General features: G+C 47.4%; 1 protein-coding gene and 1 non-coding gene across 5 annotated transcripts in view; both read left to right on the top strand.

Moving 5' to 3' along the window:
- Positions 1–12,291, top strand: part of LOC105714893 (NADPH--cytochrome P450 reductase) — a 73,870-nt gene that overhangs the window by 21,300 nt on the left and 40,279 nt on the right. The window lies entirely within an intron of this gene.
- Positions 2,602–2,736, top strand: LOC135274735 (U4 spliceosomal RNA). The gene has a single exon (XR_010342500.1). It is a non-coding gene; the product is annotated as a U4 spliceosomal RNA (small nuclear RNA).

The raw sequence follows: 12,291 nt of genomic DNA on the forward strand, positions 1-12,291 counted from the left end.
GCTCTGTATGTGCAATCTTGTAAATGGTGTAGTAATTGTGATGCTTTTATAGACACTGTATGACAGTCCTTTGACACTGTAGCAATAGGATCTAATTATTACTGACTTGTTCATGTTGTCGGTTTTTAATGACCCTACTGCCCACCTTCTAGAATTTAAACATATGCTGTGAATATCCAAGCATAGGTCACAGAGATGACCTAGAGTTGGTGCCCAATACACTTTTTTTTGTTTTGTTTTGTTTTTTGAGAGGGAGTCTTGCTCTGTCACCTAGGCTGGAGTGCAGTGGTGAGATCTTGGCTCAGTGCAACCTCTGCCTCCCGGGTTCAAGCAATTTTCCTGCCTTAGCCTCCTGAGTAGCTGGGATTACAAGCGTGCACCACCACACCCAGCTAATTTTTGTGTTTTTAATAGAGATGGGGTTTCACCATGTTGGCCCGGCTGGTCCTGAACTCCTGATGTCAAGAGATCTGCCCACTTTGGCCTCCCTAAGTGCTGGGATTACAGGTGTGAGCCCCTGCATCTAGCCTTAATATACATTTGATTGACACCAGTCTTAAATGCATAGCAATGACCTAATGTCAAGGTGAAATGCAAGCAACACTTCGGAGGGAATGACCAATATGGTGTCCTCTGAGGCCTCAGCCCAGGGGCCATCAGGCCTATCTCATTAGCACCATTGTTCCTGTCAGCTTGTGGAAGAGCTAGTTTGAAGCCTCTTTTTGGATAGAAGGAAGGCACTGACCAAGACCTGTTATGTGGGTGAAGCTGTCGCCCAGAGCACCCCCGTGGCTCTCTGGTCCTCCATGTACTAGTAGAAACTCAGTTTTAGCTGAATGGCATAGCCCAGTACTAGCTGAATGTGGGGCGACAGTAGCCAGCATGAGAACCACCAAGGCCATTGTGAGCCAGGAGTTGAGTCACCCCTTCCTTGTCTAGGGTTGCAACAAGAAGTGACAGAGGGGGTCCCACAAGATCTTTACATCTCCCTCTGTAAGTTGTGGGAACTACAGTAATTTGCTTGGTCCTTAGTTCCATTTTATAGAACCTGAGTCTAAAAAATGGGTGAAATAATATTTCTCTAAACAGGTTTATCATACGAATCAAAAGAAAGAAATTGTAGAAAGTACCTAGCCGGGGGCTTGGCACACAGAAGGTGTTGAGTGAATGTTGGTTGCATTGCGTGGCTCCTGCTTAGTGAGCCTGCATAAACACAGTGCTGTGTAGACTAGGCAGGCCTTTCTGTCTTCTGCAATTCTGAGCACTTTTTCTTAAGAACCAAGGTTACCAACCCTTGTTTTAGAGACATTCAAAAACTAGGGCCAGGTGTGGTGGCTCACGCCTGTAATCCCAGCACTTTGGGAGGTGGAGGTGGGTAGATCATCTGAGGTCGGAAGTTCAAGACCAGCCTGACCAAATGGAGAAACCCTGTCTCTACTAAAAATGCAAAATTAGCCAGGCATGGTGGCGCATGCCTATAATTACAGCTACTCAGGAGGCTGAGACAGAATTGCTTGAACCCGGGAGGCAGAGATTGCAGTGAGCCTAGATCATGCCATTGCACTCCAGCCTGGGCAACAAAGGGAGACTCTGTCTCAAAAAAAAAAAAAAAAAAAAAAAAACCAAGGATACTATCTCTTGTTTTAGAGACATTCAAAAACTAGCCAGATGTAGTGGTGTGCACCTGTAGTCCTCAGGAGGCTGAGGTGGGAGGATCACTTGAGCCTGGGAGAGGGAGGCTGCGGTGTACCATGATTGTACCACTGCACTCCAGCCTGGACAACAAAGCAAGACTCTGTCTCAAAAATAAATAAAAATAAATAAATACATTTAAACAAGGAGATAGAAAATGTTTATACTGAAAACTACAAAACATTGCTGAAAGCAAATAAGATCTGTAAGTGGCAAGATACTCAGTGTTCCTTGATTGGAAGACTTAATATTGTTACGTCCCAAAGCAATATAGTCAGTACAATCCCTATCAAAATTCCAATGACTTTTTATGCAGACATGGGAAAGATGATCCCAAATTCAGATGGAACTGCAAGGGACCCCACATAGCCAAAACAATCTTGCAAAAGGAAAACAAAACTGGAGAACTCATACTTCCTTGTTTCAGAACTTTCTGCAAACTACAGTATTCAAGCCAGTGTGATACTCTCATGTGTGAGACATATAGATCAGGGGAAAGAACTGAGAGTCCAGAAATAAACTCACGCCTATGATTTCCTGATTTTTGACAAGAGTGCCAGTACCATTCAGTAGGGGAGAGCATAGTCTCTTCAACAAATGGTGCTGGGACAACTGGTTGTTCACATGTGAAAAAAATGAAGCTGGATCTTTACCTTGTACCATATACAAAAATCAGTGCATGATGAATCAGATACCAAAATACAGGAGCTGAAACTGTAATGCTCTTAAAGAAAAGGCGGGTTAAGTCTTCATGACCTTGGATTTGGCAATGGTTTCTTAGCTAGGACACCAAAAGCACAAGGAACAACAAGAAAAAGATAAATTGGACTTCATAAAAATTGCAAACTTTTCTCTATCGAAGGACACTATCAAGACAATGAGAATTCTCATATGGGATAAAAAGTATATTTGCAAGCACAGTGGCAGTATCGTAGCCAATGAGGTTTAGCCGAGGCGCGATTATTGCTAATTTAAAAAGTATTTGCAAATTATATGTCTGATAAGGGTCTGGTATCTAGAATATGAAAAGAACTCTCATAATTCAACAACAACAAAACAAGCCAATTTTAAAAATGGATGAAGGACTCGAATAGATATTTTTGCAAAGAACATATATAAATGGCCACCAAGCCCATGAAGAGATGCTCCACATCATTAGTCACCAGGAAAATGCAAATCAAATGCAATTCAAAACCAGGAGAAATGAGATGCCAGTTCACACCTACTAGGACGGCTATTAAAAGTAAGCAGACAGACAAAAACAAAACAAAAAATAGTGCTGGCAAGGGTGTGGGGCATTTGGAGCCCTCATACGTTGCTGATGGGAATGTCAAGTAGTGCATCCAGCCGGGCGCGGTGGCGCGTGCCTCTAGTCCCGGCTAGTCGGGAGGCTGAGGCTGGAGGATTGCTTGAGTCCAGGAGTTCTGGGCTGTAGTGCGCTATGCCGATCGGGTGTCTGCACTAAGTTTGGCATCAACATGGTGACCTCCTGGGAGCGGGGGACCATGAGGTTGCCTAAGGAGGGGTGAACTGGTCCAGGTTGGAAACTGAGCAGGTCAAAACTACCGTGCCAGTGGGATCGCGCCTGTGAATAGCCACTGCACTCCAGCCTGGGCAACATAGCGAGACCCCATCTCTTAAAAAAAAATGCATCCACTATGGTAAACAGTTTGGCATTTCCTCAATACATTAAGTGTGGAATTAACCTCTGCCCAACAATTCTGCCTGTAGGTATACACCCAAGAGAACTGAAAACAGATACTCAAACAGATACTCATACCCAAATGTAGCAACATTATTTATGTATTTCGTTTTAATTTGTTTTTTGAGATAGAGTCTTGCTCTGTCACCCAGGCTGGAGTGCAGTGGCGCGATCTCAGCTCACTGCAACTTCCGCCTCCCAGATTCAAGCATTTCTCCTGCCTCAGCTTCCCAAATAGCTGGGACTACAGGCATGTGCCATCACGTCTGGCTGACATATATATATATATATATATATATATATATATATATATATATATATATATTTGTATTTTTAGTAGAGATGGGGTTTCGATGGCCAGGGCTGGTCTTGAACTCCTGGCCTCAAGTGATCTGCCCACCTCAGCCTCCCAAGGTTCTGGGATTACAGGCATGACCCACCTTGCCCAACCCTTATGTATTTATTTTTTAAAGACAGGGTCTTGCTCTGTCACCCGGGCTGGAGTGCAGAGTCAGGATCATATCCCACTGTAACCTCCAATTTCTGGGCTCATGTGATCCTCTTACCTCAGCCTCCTGAGTAGCTGGGACTACAGGTGTGCACCACCATGCCTCACTATTTTTTAAAATTTTTTTGCAGAGATGGGGTTTCATTCTATTGCCTTGGCTGGTCTCAAACTCCTGGCCTCAATCTGTCCTCCCACCTCAACCTCCCAATGTGCTGGGATTATAGGCATGAGCCACCGTGCCTGGCCAGCAACAGTATTTATAATAGACCCCAAGAGGAATCAGTTCAAGTATCCACCCAGTGAATGGATAAACAAAATGTGGAATATCCATACAATGAAATGTTACTCAGGGATGAAGAGGAATGAGGCTGATGGATGCTGCAATGTGGGTGGACCTTGAAGACATTATTCTAAGTGAAGCCAGTTACAAAGGGCCACTTACTGTATGATTTTTATTTATTTGAGGCAGAGTCTCACTCTGTCACCCATACTGGAGTGCATTGGTGCAGTCTTGGCTCACTACAACCATCACCTCCCAGGTTCCAGCAGTTCTCCTGCCTTAGCCTCCCAAGTAGCTAAGGGATTACAGGTACTCGCCATCACACCCAGCTAATTTTTTTTTGTATTTTTAATAGAGACGGGGTTTCACCACGTTGGCCAGGCTAGTCTTGGACTCTTGTCCTCAAGTGATCCTCCCACCCGGCCTCCCAAAGTGCTGGGATTACAGGTGTGAGAGACCACAGAGAGAGAGTGAGAGAGTGTGTGTGTAAGAGAGAGTGTGTGTGTGTTACTCAGATCAGTCTATCTTTCGTGGCCTTGACATTTTTCAAAACGTGAGGCTGTGTCTTTGTCAACGTCTGTTTGGTTTGGGTTTGTCTCACGTTCTCTCATAACAAGATCCCGCTTTCAGCCTAGGCGACAAAGTGAACAGCAACAAAAGAAAGAGGTGACCTGGGTGCTTTTCATACCCTACATTTAGATGTGGGAGCACAGGAATGACTTAAAGTTGGAGTTTATATTTAAAAAGAAAGCAGAGCGTAAAAGTTTGGAAAATTTGCAGGCTGGCCATGTGGCAGAGAAAAAGCTTTTTCAAGAGAAAAATTCAAGCAGGCTATGGAACAACCACTTGCTAGGGCGATTTGCGTAATTAAAAAGGCCTTGAAGGCATTTCAGAGACCTTCCCTGCAGCCCCTCCTCCTGACCCACGCAGCCTCAGGATACTGCTCCTCACATCCCTGGCCACTCAGCCTCCAGCCTTGGCTCAGAGGGGCCCAGATATAGCTCAGGTTGCCGCACTAGATAGTGAAAGCTGTAAGTCTTGGTGGCTTCTATGTGTTGGTAAGCCTGTGGGTGGGCAGAGTGCAAGAGTGAAGAGGTTTGGCAGCCTACACCTAGATTTCAGAGGACGTATGGGAAAGCCTGGGTGCCCAGGCAGAAGCCTGCTGCAGGGACAGACTCCTTACTGAGAACCTCTAGTAGGGCAGTGTAAAAGAGAAATGTGGGCTTCGAGACCCCTTACAGGGTCCCCACGGGGGCACTGCCTAGTGCAGCTGTGGGAAGGGGGCCGCTGTCCTCCAGCCCCCAGAATGGTAGATCCACCAGCACCTTGCACCCTGTGCCTGGAAAAGCCACAGGCATTCAAAGCCTGTGAGAGCAGCCTCGGGTTGAACCCTGCAAAGTCACCGGGGTGGAGCTGCCCAGGACCTTGGGACTGACCCTTTGCACAAGTGTGCCCTGGATGTGGGACATGGAGTCAGAGGAGATCATCTTGGAGCTTTAAGATTTAATGACTGTCTGTCAGGTGCAATGGCTCACACCTGTAATCCCAGTACTATGGGAGTGCAGTGGCGTGATCTTGGCTCATTGCAACCTCCATCTCCTGGGTTCAAGCGATTCTCCTGCCTCAGCCTCCCAAGCATCTGGGATTACAGGTGCCTGCCACCACGCCCAGCTAATTTTTGTATTTTTAATAGGGATGGGGTTTCATCATGTTGGTCAGGCTGGTCTCGAACTCCTGACCTCAGGTGATCCTCCCACCTCAGCCTCCCAACGTGCTGGGATTACAGGCACGAGCCGCTGTGCCTGGCTGGTGGAACCAGTTTTTTAATTGAGAGGGTTGGTACTTCTCCCTTGCTGCCTTTTTCCAAGGACTGCTTGGGGCGTGCGTGTGTGCGTGATTCAAAGACAGAGATCTGTATTTAAGTATTAGGTCAGACACTTGGGATTTTTCAACAGCATCCTCACCAATGAGCCAGCACAGATTAATTAACATTAATTTGGTTGGTCTGTTCCCAGGCCCTTGGGGTGCAGGCACTTTCTGTCATTAAGTTCACGTGACCCAGCCTTCTGCGACTCATCTCCCATGATGGGGAGCCACGCTCACAATAGCGCATTGTATGTTCAGACTCCTTTATTAGAATGTCTTTGCTTGGAGGGCTGTAAACCTCTGTCCTCTGTGCCCACTTCTGTTTCTGAATGCCTGGGCCTCTCCCTTTGGCAGTTTTCTGACCACCTAAAGAAGGGATAAAGTGCCTCTGAATCTTCTTTTGTTTAGGATTAACCTGTCCAGTTCCTTTACTGTTTCTTTTTTTGGGGTGGGGGTGGAGAGGGTCTCGCTTTGTCACCCAGGCTGGAGTGACACAGAGCCACAATCATGGCTCACTGCAGCCTCTATCTCCTGGGCCCAAGTGATCCTCCTGCCTCAGCCTCCTGAGTAGTTGGGATTATGGGTGCATGCCACCACATCTGGGTAGGTTTTTTCTTTTGAGATGGGGGTATCACTTTGTTGCCCAGGCTGGTCTCAAATCCCTGACTTCAGCAGTTCTCCAGCCTCGGCCTCCCAAAGTGCTCATTGCCACTATGCCTGGCCCACTATTTCTCTTGTGACAGGTGCTGGGGACTGTTCTGCCCTAGGGTCACTTTCTGACTGTGTTGCGGTTTGTCTTTGATGATCAATGTGGAACTCATTTGGAACTCTATTGAACAATCCGGCCCGTCACGGTGGCTCATATCTGTAATCCCAGCACTTTGGGAGAGTGAGGTGGGTGGATCAGAAGATCAGGAGATCGAGACCATCCTGGCTAACCCCAGGATGAAACCCCGTCTCTACTAAAAATACAATTAGCCAGGTGCAGCAGTGGGTGCGGATAGTCCCAGCTACTCAGGAGGCTGAGGCAGGAGAGTTTCTTGAACCCGGGAGATGGAGGTTGCAGTGAGCCAAGATCACGCCATTGCACTCCAGCCTGGGTGACAGAGCAAGACTCCGTCTCAAAAAAAAAAAAAAAAAAGAAAAAACCATCCTGGCCAACATGGTGAAACCCCATCTCTACTAAAAATACAAAAATTAGCTGGGCATGATGACGCACGCCTGTAGTTCCAGCTACTCGGGAGGTCGAGGCAGGAGAATTTGCATCCAGGAGGCAGAGGTTGCCGTGAGTGGAGATTGCGCCACTGTACTCCAGTCTGGCAACAGAGTGAGACTCTCTCAAATCGAGCACAAAACGAACCCATTCTTAGCATGCATTCCCTTTTGGAGAGGCCATGTTGGCTTCGGCCCATCCCATTCTCGTTTCTGTCAAAGAGGAGGCAGTAGCACTGTCCACGCTGCGGGCTTGCTGCCATGGTGGACATGCTGTAGGAATTATAACACATCCGTGTGTGGGCGGGGGTCGGGGGACGTTCTGATTGCCTCAGGGTGTTCTCTCCAGACTGTCGTCCGAGCGCTAGAGGCAGAAGCAGACTTCAGAACTGATCCTCCCAGAATTTGAGAAAAGTAAAGCAAGTCCCCTGGCTCTGTTTCTCTTTTCTATATTTTTATTCAAAATTAATTGAGGCAATCAGCCAGGCACAGTGGCTCATGCCTGTAATTCCAGCACTTGGGAGGCCAAGGCAGGTGGATCACTTGAGGTCAGGAGTTTGACACCAGCGTGGACAACATGGTGAAACCCTGTCTGTACAAAAAAAAAATACAAAAATTAGCCAGGCATGTTGACCGGCACCTGTAATCCCAGCTACTTGAGAGGCTGAGGCAGGAGAATTGCTTGAACCTGGGAGGTGGAGTTTGCAGTGAGCCAAGATCACACCACTGTACTCCAGCCTGGGTGACAGAGCCAGGCCCTGTTTTTTTTTTTTTTTAATTTTTTTTATTTTTAAAAAAAGGGCTGGGTGTGGTGACTCACACTTGTAATCCCAACACTTTGGGAGCCTGAGGTGGGTGCATCACCTGAGGTCAGGAGTTCGAGACCAGCCTGGGCAATGTAGTGAAACCCTGTATCTACTAAAAATATAAAAATTAGCCAGGCTTGGTAGCAGGCACCTGTAATCCCAGCTACTCTGGAGGCTGAGGCAGGAGAATTGCTTGAACCTGGGAGGTGGAGGTTGCAGTGAGCCAGGATTATGCCACTGAGCTCCAGCCTGGGCGACAAGAATGAAACTGTGTCTCAAATTTAAAAACAAAATGTAATTGAGGCAAAAGGGGGGATGGTCAGGAGGATGAACCAGCATCAACTCCTATGGAGAGTTTTATGTCCATAAATCACCTTGTGCTACCTTTTAATGGTGTCACTGAATTATATCCATGCAATGCCCCGGAGCTTAGGGGAACTGTAGGCTTGCCCCGTTTGGCATTCAAGCCAGGGAGCCAAGGCCTCAGAGATGCTGCTAGAAGCAGGCACAGGGAGCTGCAGCTGCAGCATCAGCCCCTGTGGGCCTGGTCAGCTTGATTTGTGCTGAGTCATGCCCACTGATTTGTGCTGAGCCATGATTGCGGTTCACCTACTGCCCCCCGAATTACACTTGCACATCTCTGACTCAGCATCTGCCTTCCCCTTTCATGTCATGGCATCGGGCACATGCTGGTCATGTGTTTCCAAATTAAGTTCTGTTGTGTGGGGAAAAGGTCGTCAGCTGGGGACATTTGGGCATCTTCAGTGGAGAGTGTTTTCCAGGACACCTTGGTCAAGGCCACATGACTGCATTGATATTGGGGGTGCAGTTATTGTTGTACAGTATTACCTTCCTGTAGCAGCATTCTGATCACACCACCCTCTTTGCCCCATCTTCACCAGCCCCCTGGGGCCCAAACACCTTAGACTGGCATATAGGCCCCTAGGGCCTTACACACTTATCTGGGTGTCTCTTTTAAAAGTTTATCTCAGCTGAGTGTGGTGGTTCATACCTGTAATCCCAGCACTTTAGAAGGCCAAGGTGGGAGGATTGCTTGAGCCTAGGAGTTTGAGACCAGCCTGGGCAACTAAGCAAGACCCCATCTCTACAAAAAAATTTTAACATCGGCTAGTATAGTGGTACATGCCTATAGTCCCAGCTACTCAGGAGGCTGAGGCAGGAGGATTGCTTGAGCCCAGGAGTTGGAGGCTGCAGTGAGCTATGATCACATCACAGCACTCCAGCCTTGGTGACAGAGCAAGACCCTGTTTACTGAATGAATGAATGCTTATCTCTTACTCGCCATCTGTACATCCCCTTGCACCATGGGATTAACTCACTTGAGTTACCCCAGACCCTGAGTTTTCCATGTTTTAGGCCTTGGTACACACTCTCTTGGTAGCTTCGCTCATCCTCCTTATCTGACTGGTGGACCCTGGTCATTCTTCACAGTCCAGCTCAGATGTTGACCTCTGGGTGCCCCTTCCTTGACTGTTTCAGATGGTCATACCTGCTTTTTCCTGCCAGCTCTGTTTCCCCCGTGCCTGGCCTCGCTGAGTAGCTGTGCCCATTGGGATAGGTCTGCCCTTTCTCATAGCAGGAGAGCTCTTCAGGGCAAAGTTGGAGTGTCCACCCCACCTCAACCTGCACAGTTCCTGGCATGCAGCAGGTGCTCCTCAGCTGTTTGCTGCATGCGTGGACATAGAATGGCAGAGGCAAGTCCTTCGACTTGACGTTTTTGTACCTGAACATTGTCTAGAGGCTCTTCCAGACTGTAAGCTCTGTGAGATCAGGAGCCTGCCTGCCTTGCACTCCCCGGAACCCTTAGTGCTTTGGGCCCCACAGGCCAGTGGAGGCCTGGTGCTCGTTCCAGGCCTGCTTTGGTGGGAGTGCTCAGCGTCTTCAGCCACACAGAGCAGTAGCTTGTGAGACTTTCGGAGCACATCTCCCGCACAGCTAAGAATCTGGAAGCGACTCCGAGTTTCTGGAATGAATTTCACAAAGTCTGTGTGTAAGAGGGCCTGCAGGCCCTACTCAACAGTCTTTTTGTTTGTTTGTTTTTTAAAATACAGAACTCTTTTTTTTACTCTTTTTTTACTCTTTATTCTTTTTTTATTCTTTTTTTTTTTCAAGACAGAGTCTCATTCTATTCCCCAGTCTGGAGTGCAGTGGCACAATCGACTTACTGCAGCCTTTGCTTCCTGGGTGCAAGTGATTCTCCTGCCTCAACCTCCAGAGTAGCTGGGATTACAGGGGCCCATCACCACACCCGGCTAATTTTTGTATTTTTAGTAGAGCTGGGGTTTTGTCCATGTTGGCCAGGCTGGTCTTGAACTCCTGACCTCAAGTGATCCACTGGCTTTGGCCTCCCAAAGTGTTGGGATTACAGGCGTGAGCTACTGCACCTAGCCCTCTTTACTCCTACTATTATTGTTGTTATTATATAGTGATGGGGTCTTGCTCTGTTGCCCAGGCTGGAGTGCAGTGGTGCAATCATAGCTCACTGCAGCAGCCTCAACCTGCAGGGTTCACGCAATCCTCCTGGCTCAGCCTCCCAGGTACCTGGGATTACAGGCATGTGACACCACACCTGGCTAATTATTTTTGTATTTTTAGTAGAGACAGAGTTTTGCCATGTTGGCCAGGCTGGTCTCAAACTTCTGACCTCAGGAGATCCACCTGCCTCGGCCCCCAAAGTGCTGGGATTACAGGCATGAGCCACTGTGCCTGGCTTACTCTTATCTTAGATATCAAGCTAACAAACAGCTGATTTCTCATTTATACAGATTCAAAGCAGCCAGTTTGAAGTGGGTGAGAGACTTTTGAAAAAATATAGGCACTCTTATAATGATGAGAGTCATCCTGCCACAAGAAAAGACAAACACCATCAACAACAAAGATGCAAGGGCCTGCAGCGTTGCTCATGTCGGGGTCACCGCCTGAGACGTTGATCACCACCTGTGGGGGTCTGTCCTGCAAAGCCTGACTCTGAGACGGATGAAGGAAATACACTCACATACTAGAGTACGGTGATCGAGTGGGCTAGGGAGTTCATCACTGCTCTCAGAGGGCGATTACAGCTGCCTGACCCCTTGCTAGCTGTTTCTCCTCACGTTTATTCAGTGTAGATTTCATAATAGAGATTCTAAGTCAGTAGACTTGTGGATAATTAACATGGTTAAAAGAGTGGTTTTACGAATGATAAAAGGTTTTGCTTCTGGAGCCCAGAGCAAACACCATTAATGGGTAATCCCCCTTCAACCTCCCCCGAGAGGGCCATCCAGCACAAAGTTTACATAAGTAAAACAGAGACAAAGGAATGTGGGGTAAACCTACTTAACTGGGGAAGCTTCTGTTATCCCTAATCTTCACCCTAGGACCTAATGCTTTAAAGTAAGAACTGTCTGCCTTCAGCCTGTCCCATGAAAACCTTTCAGTCTTCCAAAGGTTTGAGACTATAATCTTACAACTTTCTCTAATATTTCCCTTAATATTTTGCCACCTGAGTGAATCCCAGCAGGGGCTGGGCATGGTGGGTCACACCTGGAATCCCAGGACTTTGGGAGGCCGAGGTGGGAGGATTGCTTGAGCCCAAGAATTTGAGGCTGCAATGAACTATGATTATGCTACTGCTCTCCAGCCTGGGTGACAGAGTGAGACCATGTCTCTAAAAACAAACAAACCAAAAAGATGCAGGAACCTAAGATCCACAGCCTGGGTTCCCTCTGGGTGCAAGCAGCCTCTCCTGCATCATTAAGCCCTGAGTACATTGTACAGTGACACGATGGCTGAGTAATCTACAAAAGGAACCCTGCATGGACTCTAGACAGCATGGACATGGTTCGCATATTCCAGAAGTGTTTCTCTAGCTGTGTAGCATTTTAGAGCTGAGGATAATCTTTGGTGACCATCTCCATATTGCTTTATGGAGAAGAAACCTGAGGCCTGGGAGGTCAAGTAACCTGCCCAGACTCCTACAGCCAGAGCCTCTGGCATCTAGACTGTTCAATCAGTGCAGAGCTCCTGTTAACTAGGTGCACTTCAGTTATCTAGAGTAGGCATTGGTAACTATTTTCCGTCAGAGGCCAGGTAATAAATATTTTGGGCTTTGCATCCCAAGAGCTAAAATCTAGGATATTACACATAACAAGAGAGGCAACAAGTTTCCACATTTTTTGTTGATGAAATTCAAATAAGGCTGGATGTGGTGGGTCACACAGTGTAA

The sequence above is a fragment of the Aotus nancymaae genome, unplaced genomic scaffold (genome assembly GCF_030222135.1).
Source record: "Aotus nancymaae isolate 86718 unplaced genomic scaffold, 86718_ANA_hifiasm-v0.15.2.pri h1tg000012l, whole genome shotgun sequence".
Classification (NCBI taxonomy): Eukaryota; Metazoa; Chordata; class Mammalia; order Primates; family Aotidae; genus Aotus; species Aotus nancymaae.